Source organism: Sinocyclocheilus anshuiensis, unplaced genomic scaffold (assembly GCF_001515605.1).
Source record: "Sinocyclocheilus anshuiensis isolate Anshui unplaced genomic scaffold, SAMN03320099.WGS_v1.1 scaffold664, whole genome shotgun sequence".
In the NCBI taxonomy this organism is placed as follows: domain Eukaryota; kingdom Metazoa; phylum Chordata; class Actinopteri; order Cypriniformes; family Cyprinidae; genus Sinocyclocheilus; species Sinocyclocheilus anshuiensis.
Window position 1 is genome coordinate 414218 of NW_015554122.1, and position 19786 is coordinate 434003.

General features: G+C 36.9%; 1 protein-coding gene across 1 annotated transcript in view; it reads right to left on the minus strand.

Moving 5' to 3' along the window:
* The window catches only part of tln1 (talin 1), a 95157-nt gene extending 76113 nt beyond the window's left edge, over window positions 1-19044 (minus strand). Inside the window, exon 1 of the mRNA XM_016462513.1 lies at window positions 18889-19044. The gene's annotated coding sequence lies outside the window, so the exon portion shown is untranslated. The remainder of the gene's footprint in view (window positions 1-18888) is intronic.
* Between the last annotated feature and the right edge of the window lie 742 nt (window positions 19045-19786).

A 19786-nucleotide genomic window follows, 5' to 3' on the forward strand; every position in this document is an offset into this window, starting at 1 on the left:
CACTCGCGCACACACACTCTCTCTCACACACACACACACACACACACACACTCACTCGCACACACACACACACACTTGTACACACACAGTCACTTGCGCACACACACACACATACACACACACACTCACTCGCACAGACACACACACACTAGGGCTGTGCAATATATCGAAATTATCGAAATACCGCAAATGTACATATCGCAATATGCATATCGCTACAGCTTGCAATATTTGGGGCCATGAACAAAATACAAAGAGAAAATCACTCACTGCTCTTACCTAAATAACTTTTGTAGCTTAAATAAGAATCAGTGCATATTAAATTCAAAGAGGAAATACTAAGCGGCGTTTTATTTTTCCTTTTTATTATTCAGTTCCTAACTCATGTTAAAATGATTACACTAATGTTAAAATTAAATTTTTATGTAATGCTAGAGTAAAACACTACCGTTCACTTTCAGAAGTTGTTGTAGGGGTGCTTTTTTACAAAAAGTGAAACATGTATGCTAGTTATATTAGAATCAGAATCAGAATGAGCTTTATTCACCACTTAAGTGTGCGCAAACACAAGGAATTTGTTGTGGTTTTACAGGAACTCTTGTAAATACAATAAGTAAAAATACAAAATATTAAAAGAAATGATTATAAAATAAATGTTACTTTTGTAGAATTAAGTGCTGTCAAAGTTAATGCAGTTAACACTGCAGTATCTCACTTAAAAAAATAAAATAAAATAAAATATAGAAGTTCACAGAACTGACTCAGCAACAGCTGAGTAAAACGGTTTGATCTGAGCATGTGGCACATTAAGCATTATCGTATCGTATATTGAATATTGCATTATTTAGTGAGTTATCGCATATCGCATTTTTCTTCAATATCGCAGAGCCCTATCACACACACACACACTTACTCGCACACACACTCAGTTGCACACACACACTCACTCGCACACACACACACTCACTCGCACACACACACACTCACTCGCACACACACTCACACACACACTCACACACGCACACCCTCACTCACTCACTCCCTCGGATCAGTTTCTGGAGCACATCCACACACACCAGGAGCAGCTGACGTACCGCTGTCACCAGTGCAGTAAAGTCTTCCCGTCGCTCTTCGAGCTCGGCCTTCACCAGTACTCACACAGCTTCTGTCCACAGCAGAACCAGTGCAAAGAGACCAGCTACTACAGGTCACACACAAACATACACATACACATACACACACACACACATACACACACACACATACACACATACACATACATACACACACACACACATACACACACTTGTATATATGACCATGTACTGGAAGAGACATTCTCACAGGCAACGCTGTAATGAACATACATGCAGCACAGACCACAAAGAATGCAAAACAAATACATGACATGCAGTGCAATAAATCAATCAAAAACAACTGCAAATCAATAGCTGTAATGATGTGGAAGTGAAGGCACTTCAAATCTGACACACAGATGAAATAGTGCGGTAAGACCACATTTATTTGAATGAATTATAGCATTTATTTGAATTAATGATCAATTGAGAGAGAGAGATGACAGTTGTGTGTGTATTACCTCATTTACCTGTGTCTGCGCGTCTCTCTCTACAAACAATGAAGCTGTGTTTACTTACTTCAAAAACAGCGATTTTACCACCTCATTGCTGAGGAATATAATGTAGCAATCCGACAGCTACTTTATTAATAAAAGTCGCTTGGCAGTGTTGACAACAAGTTTATGTGCTCCTGAATGTTTCTGTGTATTTCCTCTCTCTCTCTCTCTCTCTCTCTCTGTGTTTGTGTGTGAGTGATGTGTGTGTGTACATCGATGAAAGCAGTGCATTAATATAGAATGGTTATTAAACTGGCTTGGAACTGTGCATTAAACGGTTCTAATGCATACCTGCCAGCCAATCAGAATCCAGTATTCAGACAGACCATGGTATAAAAGGTCTTAAGGTATTTCTGTAAAGCTGCTCTGAAACAGTCTGTAATGCAAAAAGCGTTATAGAAATAAATTAAACTTGACTGGACTTGACTAATAGCATAGTTGATTTCTTCATGTATCTGGAATGTTCTCTCAATATGCACTTCACGAAACACATGGTGAGGTGAGGTGTGACCTGTCAGCAATGCACTGTGAAAACAGCTCTGTGCTCTGAGAGCGCTGTTAACATGCACTAACATGCAAAGACTTTAAAACAACGGTTTAACCATGTAGTGCTAAGTATGTCCACAACATTATTTCTATCTCTGTTGGCAGGCTGCAGCGTGGTTCACTACAGGATGGAGTCAGCTGTCATGATAACTCTGTATGTATTAATAATATCATGTATGTGGGGCAGAGTCTGATGGGCATGGAGTGTGCTGTGCTGTCTGAGCGTCATACAGCGGTCACACACACCCAATCAAATCATGTGGAAAATCAGCACACAAGCCCCGTGTAGCAGATTTGATTTCTTGTACAACTGGAACAGAATGGTCTTCTGAATTACTAAAAAATTAAGGTGATAATGTGCCTGGCTACACTTTAGATGTTCCTTGAAGGGAGAGTTCACCCATAAATGAAAATTCTGTCATAATTTACTCACTCTTAAGATGTTCCAAACAATTGGCGGTAGCCATTGACTTTGAATTTTAAATTATCTTCCCACACTATGGAAGTCAATAGCTGGGTTTCCATCCAAAGTTGTGAATTTAACTTGTGTGCAAAATTGGAATATCACATAAAACATTTGCAAATAAGCACCGTTTCCATCCAATGAGTCAAAGAGAACAAAATCGTGACTGCCTGATAAACTGGCACTAAATAGCCACTGAATATAATAATTGTCATATATAATAAATTACTTGTGTCTCAGAGCGAGTAGACGAAAGACAAAAAATGTGGTCATTGCTTTCGGAGACGGATGCTGCTGTTTGGGAACATAAGACAGATCTGGGAGGCAAGAAATACTTTGATGACAGACTTTGCTCAGGCATTTCAAAACAACATTTCAGATGCTGTACAACCAGATCGGTCTGCTGGTTAGGTTATGCCATCCTATAGTGCAAAGTCACATAACTTTTTTGATGCACATGGAGGAATTTATTCGGCAAATGCGTTTCCATCTCCCATAATTCGCATTAACCCTTTTTCGCACAAGTCAAAAATCAACTCGAGCGAGCGTAAAAATGTTTTTTGCGAATTAAGGGAATTTTTTCTGATGCGATACTTCAAAATGTGTATAAAAACAGGGTGATGGAAACATAGCTAATGGCTACTGTCAACTGTTTGAGTATCAACATTCTTCATAATATCTTCTTTTATATTCAGCAGAAGAAAGAAACTCACAGGTTTGGAAGAACGTAAGGGTGAGTAAATGACGACAGAATTTTCATTTTTGGGTGAACTATACCTGGAGTTAATTATTCTGCTATTCAAATATTTAAAATTACTTAAATGGTAATATTAGAAATGAATACAAATTGTTTGTGATATTTATTTGCTTGGTCAAAGGCTGTACTGCTGTATGAAATAACTGAAATAGTTTGGTTGAGGTGATGTGGAACTGTAAAGCACAACTGTGTGCAGTCAGTATTTCTAGCCATTTAGATTTGCATGCAATTCTTTAACTGTGATTATTGGGGATTTTTCCTCGCCCAAGCCACTCAAACCATTTACCAGATAAATGGGTATTTATATTGTTTATAGCCATTTCATACTTTGTGCAAAGTCATACGAATTTCTAAGCATGTCAGTAAATGAGGCACAGATGTTTTGAAGAACATTTTCATTTTAGTTTTTTTTATTTATTTAAAGGTTCACAAAATATATTTTGTGAATAATCACAATGAATAACCAAAAGGACAAACAGCAGACATTTTTCTGCATTTTGTTTTGCTCATGTTTACAGAGGCTTCCGATATTGAGGGCACTGTATCGGTAGATGGTCATGCAGAAAAAGCCCAGAAACACCAAACTGACATTAAAAAACTAGCGTGGATGAAAGCTGATGCATCTGGGCCAAAAGGATGCACTGAAAAACACCACAGAGACTACAGCCAACAACCAACACACTGCTCCTGTGTAAGAGGAAATAACTCTCCATAGCAGCAGATCCCAGCAGTCTGTATTTATCATTCAAAAAGCAGAAGAGCTACTGCGGATATACAGGCCGACAACTAGGTCAACAGGCTCTCAGCGATAGCCCGATATCGGCCGATGGTCAGCTCGGTGTGTGAGCAGTGAGTGCCATCAAACTGTGAATTCCCACAGTGGTGTGTGAGGTCTGAGCATCTGATGACTTCTGCAGGAACGCTGGACATCTGCTGGCATGTAATCTGCAGGAGAAATCCAGCCGCTTTAATCTTACTGCACACATGAGCACAGAATAGCTTCCTCTAAAGCTAGAATTACCACACAGCCATATCAGCACCATGATAAAAGCCAGTCAGACTTCAAAAAGCCTCAACAAATGTGAGCGCAAATACTGACGTGCTGTTAGTTCGGAGGATTTCTGTTTCTCTTCCCCTTATTAAAAAGTAGGCATGAAAGAGTAGACAGAAAACAACACTGGCATGGAGAAAAAGCTGTGTGTGTGTGTGTGTGTGTAAACTGACCCTGGTTTAATCATATTTAGTGTAAACTCCATCTGATGATGATATCTTGCATAAAAGAGGTGGCATTTACAAATGACGAGAGGCGTATCCGCTCTGATGTGTGACTAATGTGTGTTCAGAAGCTACTGCTCAATTATAGTGCATGTTTAGCACTACAATAATCTGGACTTTGGGAAACACAGACAGCAGATTACAAAAGACAGTAAAAACTGAAAACATGAAGGAATGAGAAGTGCAGGTCTGGAGAAACAGGTGTTCTGTTTAGTAGTGTTGGGTGATATGCTCCATCCTATCTTCAGTCTGTGATATTGCCAATACATGATATTTTCACATTAGGTGTGCAGTAGTTCACATACTGGATCACCAATTTACTTATTTATTTATCAATTTATTTGAATTTACTTAGCTTCATAGGTGGAGAGTGAACCGACTCCTTTTTGGGCAAGTGTACCAGATATGGGTGACATGTCATAAAACATTTTTAACTCATTTAACTGGTCAATGATGTTGTTTAATCGGTTAATATTAGGGGTGTAACGATACACGTATTCGTATTGAACCACTCGGTACGAGGCTTTCGGTTCGGTACGCATTACAAACCGAACGATTCGTTGGACTAATCCTATTACATCTGGAAAATAAAAGAGCCCAAACGACGTAACAGGCAAAGTGCTGTCTGCCCTGTGATAACCTCCTCTTGCTGGGGTGCGTCGAAAGACGATGATCTTGTATCGACGATAGCCAGAGATATTGTCAAAAACATCAATTGTTGGCAATATTAAGATATTTGGCATTTCCAATTAATGTAGGCCTGTTACATTCTTATTTTTATTAGGTCTATTATTATTATTATGAAGTTACTTTATTATTAAATAAAAATTACAAGTAATTTGCTCCGTAATAATTACCAAATAACTGACGTGCTGCGAGGATAACATAAGATTAGGCTATATATTTACTCCTCAATTAAAATGTTTTTAAAAAAGTTATTTTAAAACAAGTCTATACAATGAAATATAGGCCTATGATTAAAATATTAACACTTCAGTCATCAATAAAAATCAATGAAATAAAAAGCTTTTATTTCAAGCACCGACTTTCAAAAACTAACACGGAATATGTTTCTTCTCATTTTTTTTTACTATGTAGTATTAGAAATAGTTAGTTATATAGCGTTATCAGCATATGTTGAAGTAGATTCGTCGCGTCGTCTCTGAGAGAATATGCGGCGTCAGATGCTGAAAGCTCCATCATTACGTTTTTACTTTCACTTTCTGCATATAGTGAATTGATAGAGAAGAAGAAGTTCACCGGCATAACACTTGTTGCTTGTGTGTGATATCCATTGGCTCGCCTTCATGGTTTAAAACAGAAATATTTCCAACATTGCGACGTAAGCAATCCCCCGACCCCATTTCGAAAACGTACCGAACCGTGACACCAGTGTCGTATTGAACCGACCCGTGAATTTTGTGAACTGTTACACACCCCTAATTAATATAGTTGGAGTAAGACTGATCAAAAGATTGAAATGATTAAGTTTTTTTAATGTTTTTGAAAGAAATCTCTTATACTCACTAAAGCTGCATTTATCTGATCAGAATACTATAAAAACAGTAATATTTTGAAATGTTACTGATTTGTAATATTGTGCTGATTTGCTGCTCAATTATTATAAATTGTTATTGATGCTCAATTATTAATGATACATACTTCCCAGAAACTGTGATATATTCTTTTTTTGAACCTGAAAGAACAGCATTTATTTGAAACAGAAATTTTTGTAGCATTATAAATGTCTTTACTGTCACTTTTGATCAATTTAATGCAGCTGATCAAAAGATTGAAATGATTAAGTTTTTTTAATGTTTTTGAAAGAAATCTCTTATACTCACTAAAGCTGCATTTATCTGATCAGAATACTATAAAAACAGTAATATTTTGAAATGTTACTGATTTGTAATATTGTGCTGATTTGCTGCTCAATTATTATAAATTGTTATTGATGCTCAATTATTAATGATACATACTTCCCAGAAACTGTGATATATTCTTTTTTTGAACCTGAAAGAACAGCATTTATTTGAAACAGAAATTTTTGTAGCATTATAAATGTCTTTACTGTCACTTTTGATCAATTTAATGCAGCTTTTCTAAATAAAACTATTATATATTTTGTATTTATTGGGGTTTTTTTTGTTTTTTTTATCTATCTTACCCCAAACTTTTGAATGATAATGTATCACGGATTTATATTGAATAAATGCAGCCTTGGTGAGCATAAGACACTTCTTTCCAAAAAAAAAAAAAAGCCTCAATATTCCATACCTATTCCTTATTAAAGCCTTATTCCATACTTTTGACCGCTAATGTATGCATATTATCAGCATTATGTAGCTGTAGGCCACCATTTTCTCTCAAGATCAGGATCAGTGTCAGCAAATGAGTAAAACACATATTTGTGTTTTTCATGAACTACTGTGTAACAGTTGAAAAGTCAACAATGCAACGAAACAAGCAGTCCAAAAATGCAGTGTATTTATAGATTATAGCTGAGCTAGACAGCCCACACATCCCTGACGAAGCCCCGGACCCGGTCCGCTGAACCAATGACACACGCTCATGCCACACTGAGAATAGCCACCGCATGAACTTCACTCACAATTATCCTCAAATGCTGTCTCTTCTCTATATCTCACAAATGGATTCATTAACAATTTGTATGAGGGCCATTGTCAAGTGTTGTCCCAGGCCCTGCAATGAGGGGCCACTAAGGTCTTCTACGGTAAAGCATACTCATCTGAATTTTCTCCCAAGCTTGTGGATTTTAGCGACAACCCAGCTAATTTAAAATGTATCAAACTCAGAGAAAACAATGTTGTGTAGTGAATGAATGAATGAATGAATGAATCAACCTAGACCTACATAATAACCCTGACTCGTGAGCTGGACTATCTGTTTATTCAAACAATGGCTGGCAGTGGGAGTTCACTGAAAGCTGTTTTGAAAACAATGTTTATTTGTTTTTGTTTTGCAGTTCAGTGGCACTAATGGCAAATCACACTTCAGCTTTAATGGCAGTATATGTAAAATCAGCAGCAAGTGTGTCTTTCTAGGAATCCTCAGACTGGTAGACAATATAGTGCTGCTTTCACTTTTAAAATACACAAACAAAAGATCAAAGTGAAGGAAATGCCTTTAAAAACACAAACATGCTCTAATCTGCCTCTCAATCAAAAACAATGCAAGTAAGGAATATCATGCATTTCTAATGAAACTAGAGCTTGTACTGATCTGTGTCTGAGGTGACGTCTCATGGATCATGGGAGGATATGCCCAGTGATATGAAACCACATTCCTCTGTTCACTTTCTCACACAAACAGGAAGTCTTCAGTCGCTCTTCCGTCATGTGCTGGTCTTCTATGCAGCTATCTAAGAAACGCAGCTGTTGTCTCTCCCTAACACACAAAACCCATCTGCTACAACACAGAGCTCCTCTCCTAACACTGAGAGCCAATCGTTACATGTCACAGCTTCTGGCTAATATTACCAGAGCAGACGGGAATGTCTCTATATACACTACCAGTCAAATGTGTTTGAACATTTTTAATGTTTTTTTTTTTAAGAATTCTCTTCTGCTCACCAAGCCTGCATTTATTTGATCCAAAATACAGCAAAAGCAGTAATATTGTGAAATATTTTTACTATTTAAAATAACTGCTTGCTATTTTAATAAATTTTAAAATGTAATTTATTCCTGTGATTTCAAAGCTGATTTTTTAGCATTTTTGTCAGTATTCTTTGATGAACAGAAAGATCCGAAGATCAGCATTTATCTGAAATAAAAGGCTGTTGTAACATTATACACTATACCATTCAAAAGCTTGTAGCCAGTATAATTTATTTATTTATTATTGGGAAAGAAATTGTAGAAATTAATACTTTTATTTAAAAGTGATGATAAAGACATTTATAATGTTACAAAAGAGTTCTATTAAATGCTGTTCTTCTGAACTTTCTTTTCATCAAAGAAACCTGAAAAAATTCTACTCAGCTGTTTTCAACATAATAATAATAGTGGTTTTTGAGCTTAGTAAGCTGTCTACATAGGCAGCGAGTTTACATAATAGACATGCCTTTTAAGATGCACTGCATTCCATACCAAACCAATACCAGAAAACAATGCAACAAGATTAGTGAAAATACAACTTTCTACTTATAATTCAATACCAAAACGTATTGCTAAAAAGTAATCAGTAATATATGTTGTATTGGAGCAAACACGTTTTGAACAGAACACTTTTTTCCCCTCCAAACTTAACAAGAACTCAGCAGTTTCTCCACTCACACCGCAGTTGTGACATTTTTGGTCATCCCAGATATCTCACACCTCTCCTGATCCAGACACTCAACAGTGCTGTATACACTGGAGAAGTCACGGTGTAAAGCAGTCCAGCAACACATGAGCAGATCTCCAGCAGCACTGCTGATGTTTGCAGATATTGCCGTTACACTAGGTCATGGATCTTTTGAGCCATTTCTTCAAGCATGACTGCAAGTAACAATTATTTATTTTGAGAGTCGACTGATATAATCATTATTACAATGATAAATCGACAAACATTTAATTCAGCCTTTTCTTCAGTTCAGAGGGTGTATTAGGTGGGACACACTGTTTAGGACTGCAACTAATGATTATTATGATAACTGATTAATCTGACGATTATTTCTTTGATTAACCAGATGAAAAATCCCAAAGAGACTAATTATTAAAAAAATAACCATTGTAGTTTCAAAATAAATTAATTTGAATCCATTATTTATTATTATTAAACTTTATTTGAAAAGGGACCATGTACAATTTGAACATAAATGTTTCCATTTCATGCATTGTACCGAATTTAGCCAATGGCTAGTTTTCATCCGCGGTCCCTTGGCAGGTAATCATAATCACAGATAAACATAAGAACAAAATAACAAACACATACAATACAGTAATACTTATACACATCCCATCAGAGTCAAAAAAGAACAGTAAAGATAACGTTCAGTTAAGCCACAATTATATCAGTGTTTACCGATTTGAGTTGCTTTTAAATAAAATTTTAGTTTTAATTTAAACATGTCAATAGATGTGCACATCCTTATGTCTTCTGGTAGAGTGTTCCAGTGAATAATAGCTTTCACTGAGAAAGATGATAACCCAAAGGCAGAATGACGAAAAGGAACAACACAATCACTAGTAGATGATGATCTAGTAGATCTTACAGAGACTGTAGAGCGAAAATGCACAAAATCACGAAGTACAGAAGGGGCTAAACCATAAAAAATTTTATATACCATACACAACTTTGAGAAAAGTCTAAAATGATCAAAGCTCAAAAAATTTTATTTCTCCAAAACCCTACAGTGGTGATATTGGTTAGGCTTTTTGTCTAGAGTTTTTAAGGTCTGTTTATAAAGAGATATTAAAGGTTTAATAACAATTTCCCCTGCTTGACCCCAACATGTCAGACAGTATGTCAGATGAGAAAAGATTGTAGCATGCATAAAAGTCTTGGCTACATCAGTTGGTAGACATTGTCTAATTTGTCTAAAATTGATCAAGTTATATTGTATAGTCCTCACCAATTTCTTTACATGTTTTTTAAAACTAAGATTTGGATCCAGCGTTAAACCAAGATAATTAAACTCAGTAACAATTTCTATCTTTTCACCATTTATAAAAATATCTGCATTGGAATAACACACATTCATTTTAGAAAAAAAACATCCCCTTTGTTTTACCAGTGTTCAAGGTAAGACACGATTGCTCTAACCACTGTGTAATACTTTCCATAGCAACATTTAGCTTTTCAGCTGCTAACTCTGCTGTTCTCGCATGTGTAAAAATAACAGTATCGTCAGCATACATTTGCACTTGTATCCCTTCGCACTGCTGTGGGAGATCATTAATGTACAAACTAAATAATAAAGGGCCTAATATTGATCCTTGGGGTACGCCCATTGTACAGTTTAAGTTATTAGAGTGAACCCCTTTAATTTTTACACATTGCTGTCTATTTGACAAATATGATGAGATCCATGCTAAAGCCCCAGATGAAAATTGGAACTTAGATAATTTAGAGAGAAGAACGTTGTGATTAACCGTGTCGAAGGCTTTGCGCAAATCTAAAAATATGGCACCAACTGTTCCACCTTTGTTAAGTTTAGATTTTATTTGCTCTGTTAAATGTAAAGTAGCTGTTTCAGTAGAATGATTTACTCTGAAACCAAATTGCATACAGTGTAAACCAACCTTAGCTTTATTAAGATAAGATGTCAATTGTTCAAGAACTACCTTTTCTGCAACCTTTGAGACTACTGGCAATATGCTGATTGGTCTATAGTTGCTTACCTCAAAATGATCCCCAGATTTAAAAATAGGAGAAACAATGGCTTGCTTCCATGCAGTAGGAAAAACACTATATTCAAATGATAAATTAATTAAATGAGAGATAACAGGAGCTAAAGTATCTTTATGAGTTTTGAGAAACTTAGTGTCAAATTGATGAACATCCCTACATTTAGTATTTCTTAATGAGCTGATAACTTTGTTAACCTGTGTTTCATTAGTCATGGCTAGGTTGAAACCTTGGCTATCAACATCAGACGGTAGAATAATTCTTTCCATTTTTACAATTTTTTCCCCCAGTTCGTTAACAGAATTAATAAAAAAATTATTAAAAACAGTAGCAATGGAATAATCATCTAGAATAAAATTTCCTTGAACTTTGATCTTGAGATCTCCTGGAGAATTGATCTCCTTCTGTAGAAGACTATTAACATTTTTCCAAATCAATTTGCTGTTTCCTTTTGCCTCGTTCAATTGGTGAAGATAATAATTTGATTTAGCTACTCTCAGCTCTCGAATAACTTTATTCCGCAGTCCTTTATAACAAAGCCTGTCGATATCCCTTCCTGTCTTAATAGCCATCTTTAATGCTGAGTCCCTGTTCTTCATCAGCTTCCATAAGTTGTCATTGAACCAAGGTAGATTTTTATGCCTGATTTTTTTCTGAACTTTTGTAGTGAATTTGTCCCTTACAGAGTTAGTCCTATTGATGAGTGTGTTACAGCCATACTCTACATCCTGAGAAGATAATATATCATCCCATAGTTCTGAGTTTTTTCCTCTTTACTTTGTCCTCCCAGTTCAAGTTAAAAACACCCATAAGAATTATTTCTTTGTTATTACATTCCTTTAAAATTTCTGTAAGTTTTTTATAAAATATATAATTTACTAAATTGTTATTCCACATCCTGCCCAATTTTGTCCTGCCAACAATGTGCAATTTGAAGGCAATGAAAACTGTGTTAAAATCACTAAATTGATAATAAAAAAAATAAAGAAAAACAACAGCACAATGTTAACTGGTACAGAGGACAAACATTCACTAAATATATCACATTTGACATTTTTTAACAACAAAAAATACTTCAGCGTCAATAATGTTGACTAATTACTTCAGATCTAGTTCTGATGTTCTGAGATAACTTACCTATAATATGTCTAACACATGAGTAGGGTTGAAAAGGGGTGGAAAATTTCCGGTAAATTTCCGGAAACTTTCCAAAAATCCCTGGAGTATTCCAAAAAATCCTGGAAAGCTTCCAAAATTTCTGGAATGTTTCCGAGATTTTCCACTTTTTTGCAACCCTACACACGAGTAGATTGGAGAGTATTTGTGTGCTCCAGCCCATTATTCACTGTCCTGTCTAATGGGGTTAAGTGATATTATAAGACATCTATTTTAGAGGCTGAGGCAATAGAATTGGCCTCCAAAGATTTCCCTTGCCTCTGGAATAAAAGACCAAGTTGCTTTGACCAAATATGGCTGCTTCCAAATACTGGCAAGAGAAACAAACCAGCAGTGCAGATCTCCTAAACGGGAGCGAGCGTAGGCCACCACGCACACGCCGGGATGTGAATCCAACACCTGTCACCTATTCAAACGGACACACTGGGGAAACCGTAAACTAGTGTTATGGATTTCATTGATGGTCAACAGACATTAAAGTACTGAATAGAGACATCTGACTGACGGATCGAGCCTGTTAAAAGTGTTGATTTTAGTGTTACTAGAGTAGCTTGTCTCCAGGGAATGACAGAGCACATCCAGTTCCTTCAGAGGAATTCAGCACCACCACCAAGACATTCATACACTTCAACTACACTGAAAAAAGTTTTTCAAGCAGTACTTCTTCCAATTAATAATTTGTCTTTCAATTCAACTTACCATTATTTGTTTTATTTTTCAAGTAATATTTTTTTAGTTCAAAACATTGATAAATATAAATATTTTTCATTAAAGGGGTCATATGATGTTGCTAAAAAGAACATTATTTTGTGTATTTGGTGTAATGAAATGTGTTTATGCGGTTTAAGGTTCAAAACACATTATTTTCCACATACTGTACATTATTGTTTCTCCTCTATGCCCCGCCTTTCTGAAACGTGTTGAAAGCCGATCCGGCGATCCACAGCGCAAAGTTCATGTATTCCCTCAGTGACCAGCACAGATCAGCTCTAGGCACGACGAAGAAGCTATCGTCCTCTTTTGGAAGAACAAACAAAGTAGTTTCGCTTTCACAACGAAACACACAGCGCCTTCACGACATGGCGGCGGCGTGCCGCTTCATTGAAATGACAAGCTACGGGAGATTTTATGTCCTTTCTCCTAATGGAGCTCATATGTTCGATAATACGCGTTCTGATCGATATTCTAGTTTTTCCCACATACTGTTTATGACACATACAAGTCAACAGATAAATGACATTAGTGGATGCACAAGTGGTAAACTGTCTCATACAATACACTCGATCTGTCACGCAACTCTTGAAAGACACCTGTTTTCTCCGTATATTTACAAGTGGCACTTTTTCTTTCCCTTTAAACCTAGCCAAAAAGCAATATATGTTGACTGTGATGGGCCGTAGACTTTAATAATATGCATTTATGTGGACAAAATGTGTGTGGATTATGTCCCATGGACTGTGAATATCAAGAACTTCGTGAACGTCACTCAGTGGCTCTGCATATGGTAAGTGTTGCTTTGTTTCTGTGAATTATAATGATCGTAGAGGCAATAACAACAAGAGACAGAGTGTTTCACAGTACTTTATTGTATTGTAGAGTATAATTTATTAATATATTTATAAGTATAGTTGTCGTAGATGTGTAGACCAGTCTTACCTGTCAGCTCCAGTTTGGGCAAAGAGTGCGCCAGTAGCCCGCGTAACTGGAGCCTGTAGTTTAAGATCATTCCATTTTCTAAATGAAATGGAATGAGGGGTGCTGGGAGATGTGGTAACATATCAGTTATATGAATAAGTCTGTTTCAGTGTGGTTATGCAGTGTATAAGAGGTATTTTTCTTTGGTATATATATGTCTTATTTTTTTATTTTGTATTTCTGTTTTGAGGAAATGCTCTGTGAGATGTACATTGTGATATGTGCTCCCCCGTGATTGGCTTGTGCCATTAATGTCTGGCGGGAAAATAGCCTATTTAATCAGTGTGTTTGTAGTTGTAAGGGAGGTGGGGGGCAGAAGGCTGAAACTGTTTGACTTGAAGTGCATGTCTGCTGTGAGATGTGTATAAACTGAATGAAGTACTCCTGCAAGTGGTTTTGAGCTGTAGGTTTTGCTGCTGACAGCATTTTTCTTTGTGTTTTGTAGTTTCAGTGTTTATTTTGTTGTGCTTCTGTTACTTTGTTTATTTCTCTCATTTTTTTTTCTTGAAATATCACTCACAAATCATCACTGATTGGTGGCATGTCTCTAATAAATGCGAGCAACTGGAAATTTACCCTGTTGTACTGAGCCTTCCTAACTCCTTCCTGGCCTCTCAGTTACTACCCGACAGTTATGCAAATCTTCCCACATCGTGACGTAGATATGTGGAGCCGTGTTAGAACGGGGCGTTTTAGGTAGGCGTGGTTGACTTTTAACTTTTATAAAGAATATCTCTTTGGATTTGAGACTTTAGTCTTTGCAACTTTACAGATCTTCTTAACGACGGGACATTTCTCATCCGTTAGCTAGCTAGATTTCTCACGCGCCTGCAGCGGACAAAACTGCGCTTGAACCCCGGACCAGCGAGAACGACAGATTATTTTCGTCTTTTCCTTTTTCTTTTTCACTCGATGTTGTTTATGAGGAGTGTAAGTTAATGTTACTCCTACAGCAGCCCTGATTGCAGCGGAGGAGAGACGATGGTGGCGCTAATATGGTGAGTGCAATAATTTAACTTCACGTTTAATAGACATAGCTGTTGTTTGAAAGAGTAAGTTTAAATTAATTAACGGTATAAATACAAAAACGGATGAATATATCTGTTCTATCTAGGTTCAGAGTCCTCTTAATGACTATCTTGTTTTCGAAGGAAGAAGAAATGGAATTTAAAATAAATCCCCCGGATTCACAGGCCAGGCTCAGACTAAAATGCATGTTCAAGCGGTCTTAACTGAAAATATCTTGTACCGACACATCTTAAAATGTGTCAGTGCCATTGTCTTGTCTCAAGATGCACACCAGTAAAGTTCTTAAGGCATTTTTATAAAAGTTATTTAAATATCCTAATTTAACCAAGGCCTAGTCCTGGCTTAAGCTAAGCCCTGTCTGTGAAACCCTGTCTCTATGTTCAAACGTGGAAGTTATACAAGAACGAAACAATGTCGTTGTTCACATCAGGCATGTACATACATTTAAATTACTTTATGCACTAAAATGTACACTTATGCCACCTCACAGCAAAACTCCAGATCAGCTGTATGTCATGTGGGTTAACTAAGGCCTGTTCTGAGGAGGATCACTATATTGACTGGCGCACTGCACAATTAAATGTAAACCCTTAAGTTAGATGCCCTTATAAAGACTGTAACTTTAATGTTTGCGCTTCACAGAAAAGTTGTCAACGACAAGCCTGACATCACCCAAAGACCAGCTCTTTTTACAGTAAACCAGGTACGTATAAGTGCATTCATCCCATGTTGTATTTGCCATAATTACAAGATTCCAACGTGGAAAAAGAATTTATGTCCTTGTAGAACTCATAATTGCCATCTGTAATCTGGGTAATTATGCTTCTACTTGTACCACGTGACTGTACCTGACTGCTGCAGATTAATTTAGGCATCGATAGTGTTGCCATAGAAACGCACAGTTCCTGGTCCAAGGACATGAACAGCTCTAAGTAGAACATGGTGTGAACGCAGCATATGATCTTGAGTATTTGACAACAGCATTATCTAACTGACTTGATAATGTCTTTATCGATCGGTTTCTTCCTCTGTTAGGATGCAGCCGACAAGACAGACTCCAGTAAGAATCCTCAGCGTTGATCAAGCAAGTCCACATCTAACCCATCTAGAGTGGAATCATCTTGGAAGAAAACTTTGTAATGGATGAACCGACCGATCTCAGGCCTTCTATGTCCATTTTTTCAGACTGACTTATGCTCTGCACCTGGACTAAGTGTTTGAAAAGCACTTTATATTTTATTCAGCAGGTAATGCTCAACCACGGAAAAGGTGAGTTAGCACCTAAAATTCTGTACTGCCAATATTGTGGAATAAAACCATGTCGTTTTGATGCCGTTTGTTGTGATTCTGAGATAAACTGTTTTATGTTAGTTTGTTAAACTAGTTTTTTTTTCATGTTTTAAGGGGAAATTTTTTCAGATAAAAAAAGTCATGTTTTGTTCTGTTTTTAAATTAACATTTGGAATTGAATTCAAATAAAACAGAAAATTGCATGAATGTTCCTTTATTTGTTTGCTTTTTTTCTTCATTTTCTAGTTCAACAAATTGGAAAAATAAAACAACTGATATAGATTTAACTTGGAAATTACACTGAAAAATTGTTTTAATCCAATGAAGATCAGATGTGCTTGTTTCGCGAAGGATTGAACAGGTCATCATCCGCTCCGTCTCTACACCCTCTCAGACACCTGAACACAAAGGGGCCCTTCATGGGCATCTCTGAAGCCCACCACAGTTCTACCCAGTGTGCCTTCAATGGCAGGCTTGTTACGCGGTGGGGTGGGAGCGGAGACACACGCTGCGGGCCGCATTGATCCCGTCTGCACACAGGCCTGCTGCAGCATCATTCACACTGCACTGGTGTGTGTGTGCGCTGATGTTTAATAAAGAACACGACAGACATGTCCTGGGTTTTCTTGAAGACAATAGCAGGAAACATATGGGCAGACATCTTCTCCAAAATAAAACCATGAGAAACACCATGACAGGGTTACTAACCATACCTGCTTTATCATATTTGATACATACATTTCTAAATTATCAATATGATCAAAATTTTGCTTAAAAAAAAACTAGTACAAAATCTTGTGCATGCCTTTGTTGTCTGATTGATAGTTTATACTTTTTTAGCAAGTAAAAGTACAATATTTAGTATAATTTATGTATAATTGTAAAAGCGTCAACCTTCAGCTTGTGGTTAACGTGTCTTTTTTCACATTTTTCAGTTCAATTCTAATTTATTTGTATAGCGCTTTTCACAATGCACATTGTTTCAAAGCAGCTTTACAGAAAATGCATGTGTCTACATTACAAAGCAGAAGTGAATGTGTCCAAGTAATGTTCATGTCACAAATGAACAGTTCAAGATCATAGAATCATACAGCTAGCTAACATGAATTCATTTTAGGCAGACGCTCATTAAAGCGATTAATATAAGTTTGATCATAATGATTACAATATAGAGAAATTTTGGCAGCTGTGCTTTTTTCTGTGAAAACTTTTTTTTTTATAAAGTAAATGTAAGACTGACTTTTATATTGCTATTAATATTTCAAGATGCACATTTATGTCAAATATGATCTTCAGGCTTATGAGGAATGTTTATTTGTTAATCTCTCAATCACCACTGTATTGCACTGCATTATATGTTTATCCCCAGACAAATAAAACTGCAAAGCTTTGATCATATGCTAAGCATTTAAATATATTTTTATTAATAATATGAGGATTTATTGGGAGATATAGACTGACAACTGATATTCATATGCATTTTATTGTAAGTAGTCTGCTACTGTATAAAGCTCTCATTGATTTACATTACAAGCTATCCGAATTTCTTACTTTTTGACCATATAAATAACATCTGCACCAAACTGCATATTTTTGCTCTGAATTAAAATGATCTGCTTTTTGGCCGTAAAACCTAATGTATCAAATATGACAAAAGATATACAATATTGTGTATATATATATATATATATATATACACACACATCAGGCTTTACAGGGTTAAAACAGCTTTTGCTCAAGAGTGACAAGATTCTAGCATGCAGAACACTTGGTGTGAGATCCTACTTCAAAAATGAATGTGATGTCCAAATGTGAGAATGCTCTTTCAAGCACAGACACACTGCAGCTCAGAGCAGAAGCCTCGAGCTCCACAGCTCACAGAAACCAGTGCAACATCTCTGTCATTGCACAGAATAGGGGAGGACAATTAAATTCAGTGCTGGATTAAATCAGTAACTTTAATAATCTCACGCAACTGTATCTTCCTGCAAGTTTCACGTCTCTCACCACACCCGATCCGAGCTCAGTTATGTCAGCCCTGAGGGCGCATATTCCTCCAGCACGACTTCCTCTATCACAGAACTCGCAACACAACAATATCATTTCTACAAGCCACACTTGTGCGACACTGTCACAACTTTGCAGTGAACAGAAGCATATGGAATAATCTGACATCCGTTTCGACACATTTATGCATGATTCACAGCAAACACACGAGAGGAATCACACCGCATCTGCACTCAGCTGCTGACAGAATAATAACGCTCGTGCGAGCTTCCACTCGAGCTGATACAGTTACAGTATCCCACGCGCTTCATTCATTCCGTGACGCGCGACTGCTACACTTCACAGAGCTGTAGGCCGTGACAATAAATCACTTAAAGGGAAGGAGAGACAAAAGTGGTCTTCAGAATGTACTTTAATAGCGCTTAACGCCTCACTTTGTTCCTTCCCTTATAAACTGTGCAGCATGTTCGCCTGAGGGGAAAAAAGTGAACTTTTAATGGGCTCAAGTCTCCTCTAAAGCCTTATTCACAGCGTCTCCAGAATAATCCCACCGTGATCCAAAGCTCATTTAAACGCCTGAATTCAACGTCGGAAGGAAACTTCCCACCCTTGAAAAAGTTTAGCAGCTTTAGCTCAACTTGGAAATTAGTTTTTAGCCCTTACCTCAGGTTTCTTCGATCACTAGTTGTCCACCTTCGGACAATACCAATATGTTAACAATCCCTGTCCCCCAGCAGAAAGTTGGCGGTGAGTAAACGCTGGGATGTAATGTCAGAAGTGATTTCTGCACCGGTGCTTTGACGCGCTGTTATACTCCACCCTGCAGCGCGTGCGCACGCAGGGCGCTCAAATGATTGACTCGCATTTTGTTCTGGCTTCCTTGACATTGCTTTACTAGGGTCGGAAAACGACACAAAATAATAATGTTGGAATTTTAGATCTAAAACTTTTTGTTTTTGGTTTAGGTTACGACAATGAGATATTCTTTTGAACCGGTTTTAATTATTTCGAGGCTTAAAGAACCAAAAAGTCTCCTCGTTATTTAATTATTTACTGCTTTATTAATTTAGCTTTCGTTAGATGCTGGGAGCGGAACAAGCATCGTGATTATAGCACCATCTTGTGTTCAATATATCGTTTACACTTGCCTCATAAATTCACTGCATGACCAAAGACTGCTTAAACTGAGGCATTCCTGGAATGTCAGATGGACAATATAGCCAGAAAGAATATATTTTTAACACAATATTCATATTATATAAAGATCATTTTTCATGTTACACTGCTACATAGTTGCAGGCACGGTGCAGTATTTATAATTTAATTCCAGATAGAGATGCAATAATTACAAAGTGTCTTTAAAAGTTAACAGATGTTTAGTTCTGCTGCACTTTTATGAATATTAAATTAAATAAATGACACAAGGCTGTCATCAGGGGGCACTGCGGTACAAACACTCACTGCTACCCTATTACCACATCCAGTTTTGAGGTTGGTTAAAGGGATAGTTCACCCAAAAATGAAAATTTGATGTTTATCTGCTTACCCCCAGGGCATCCAA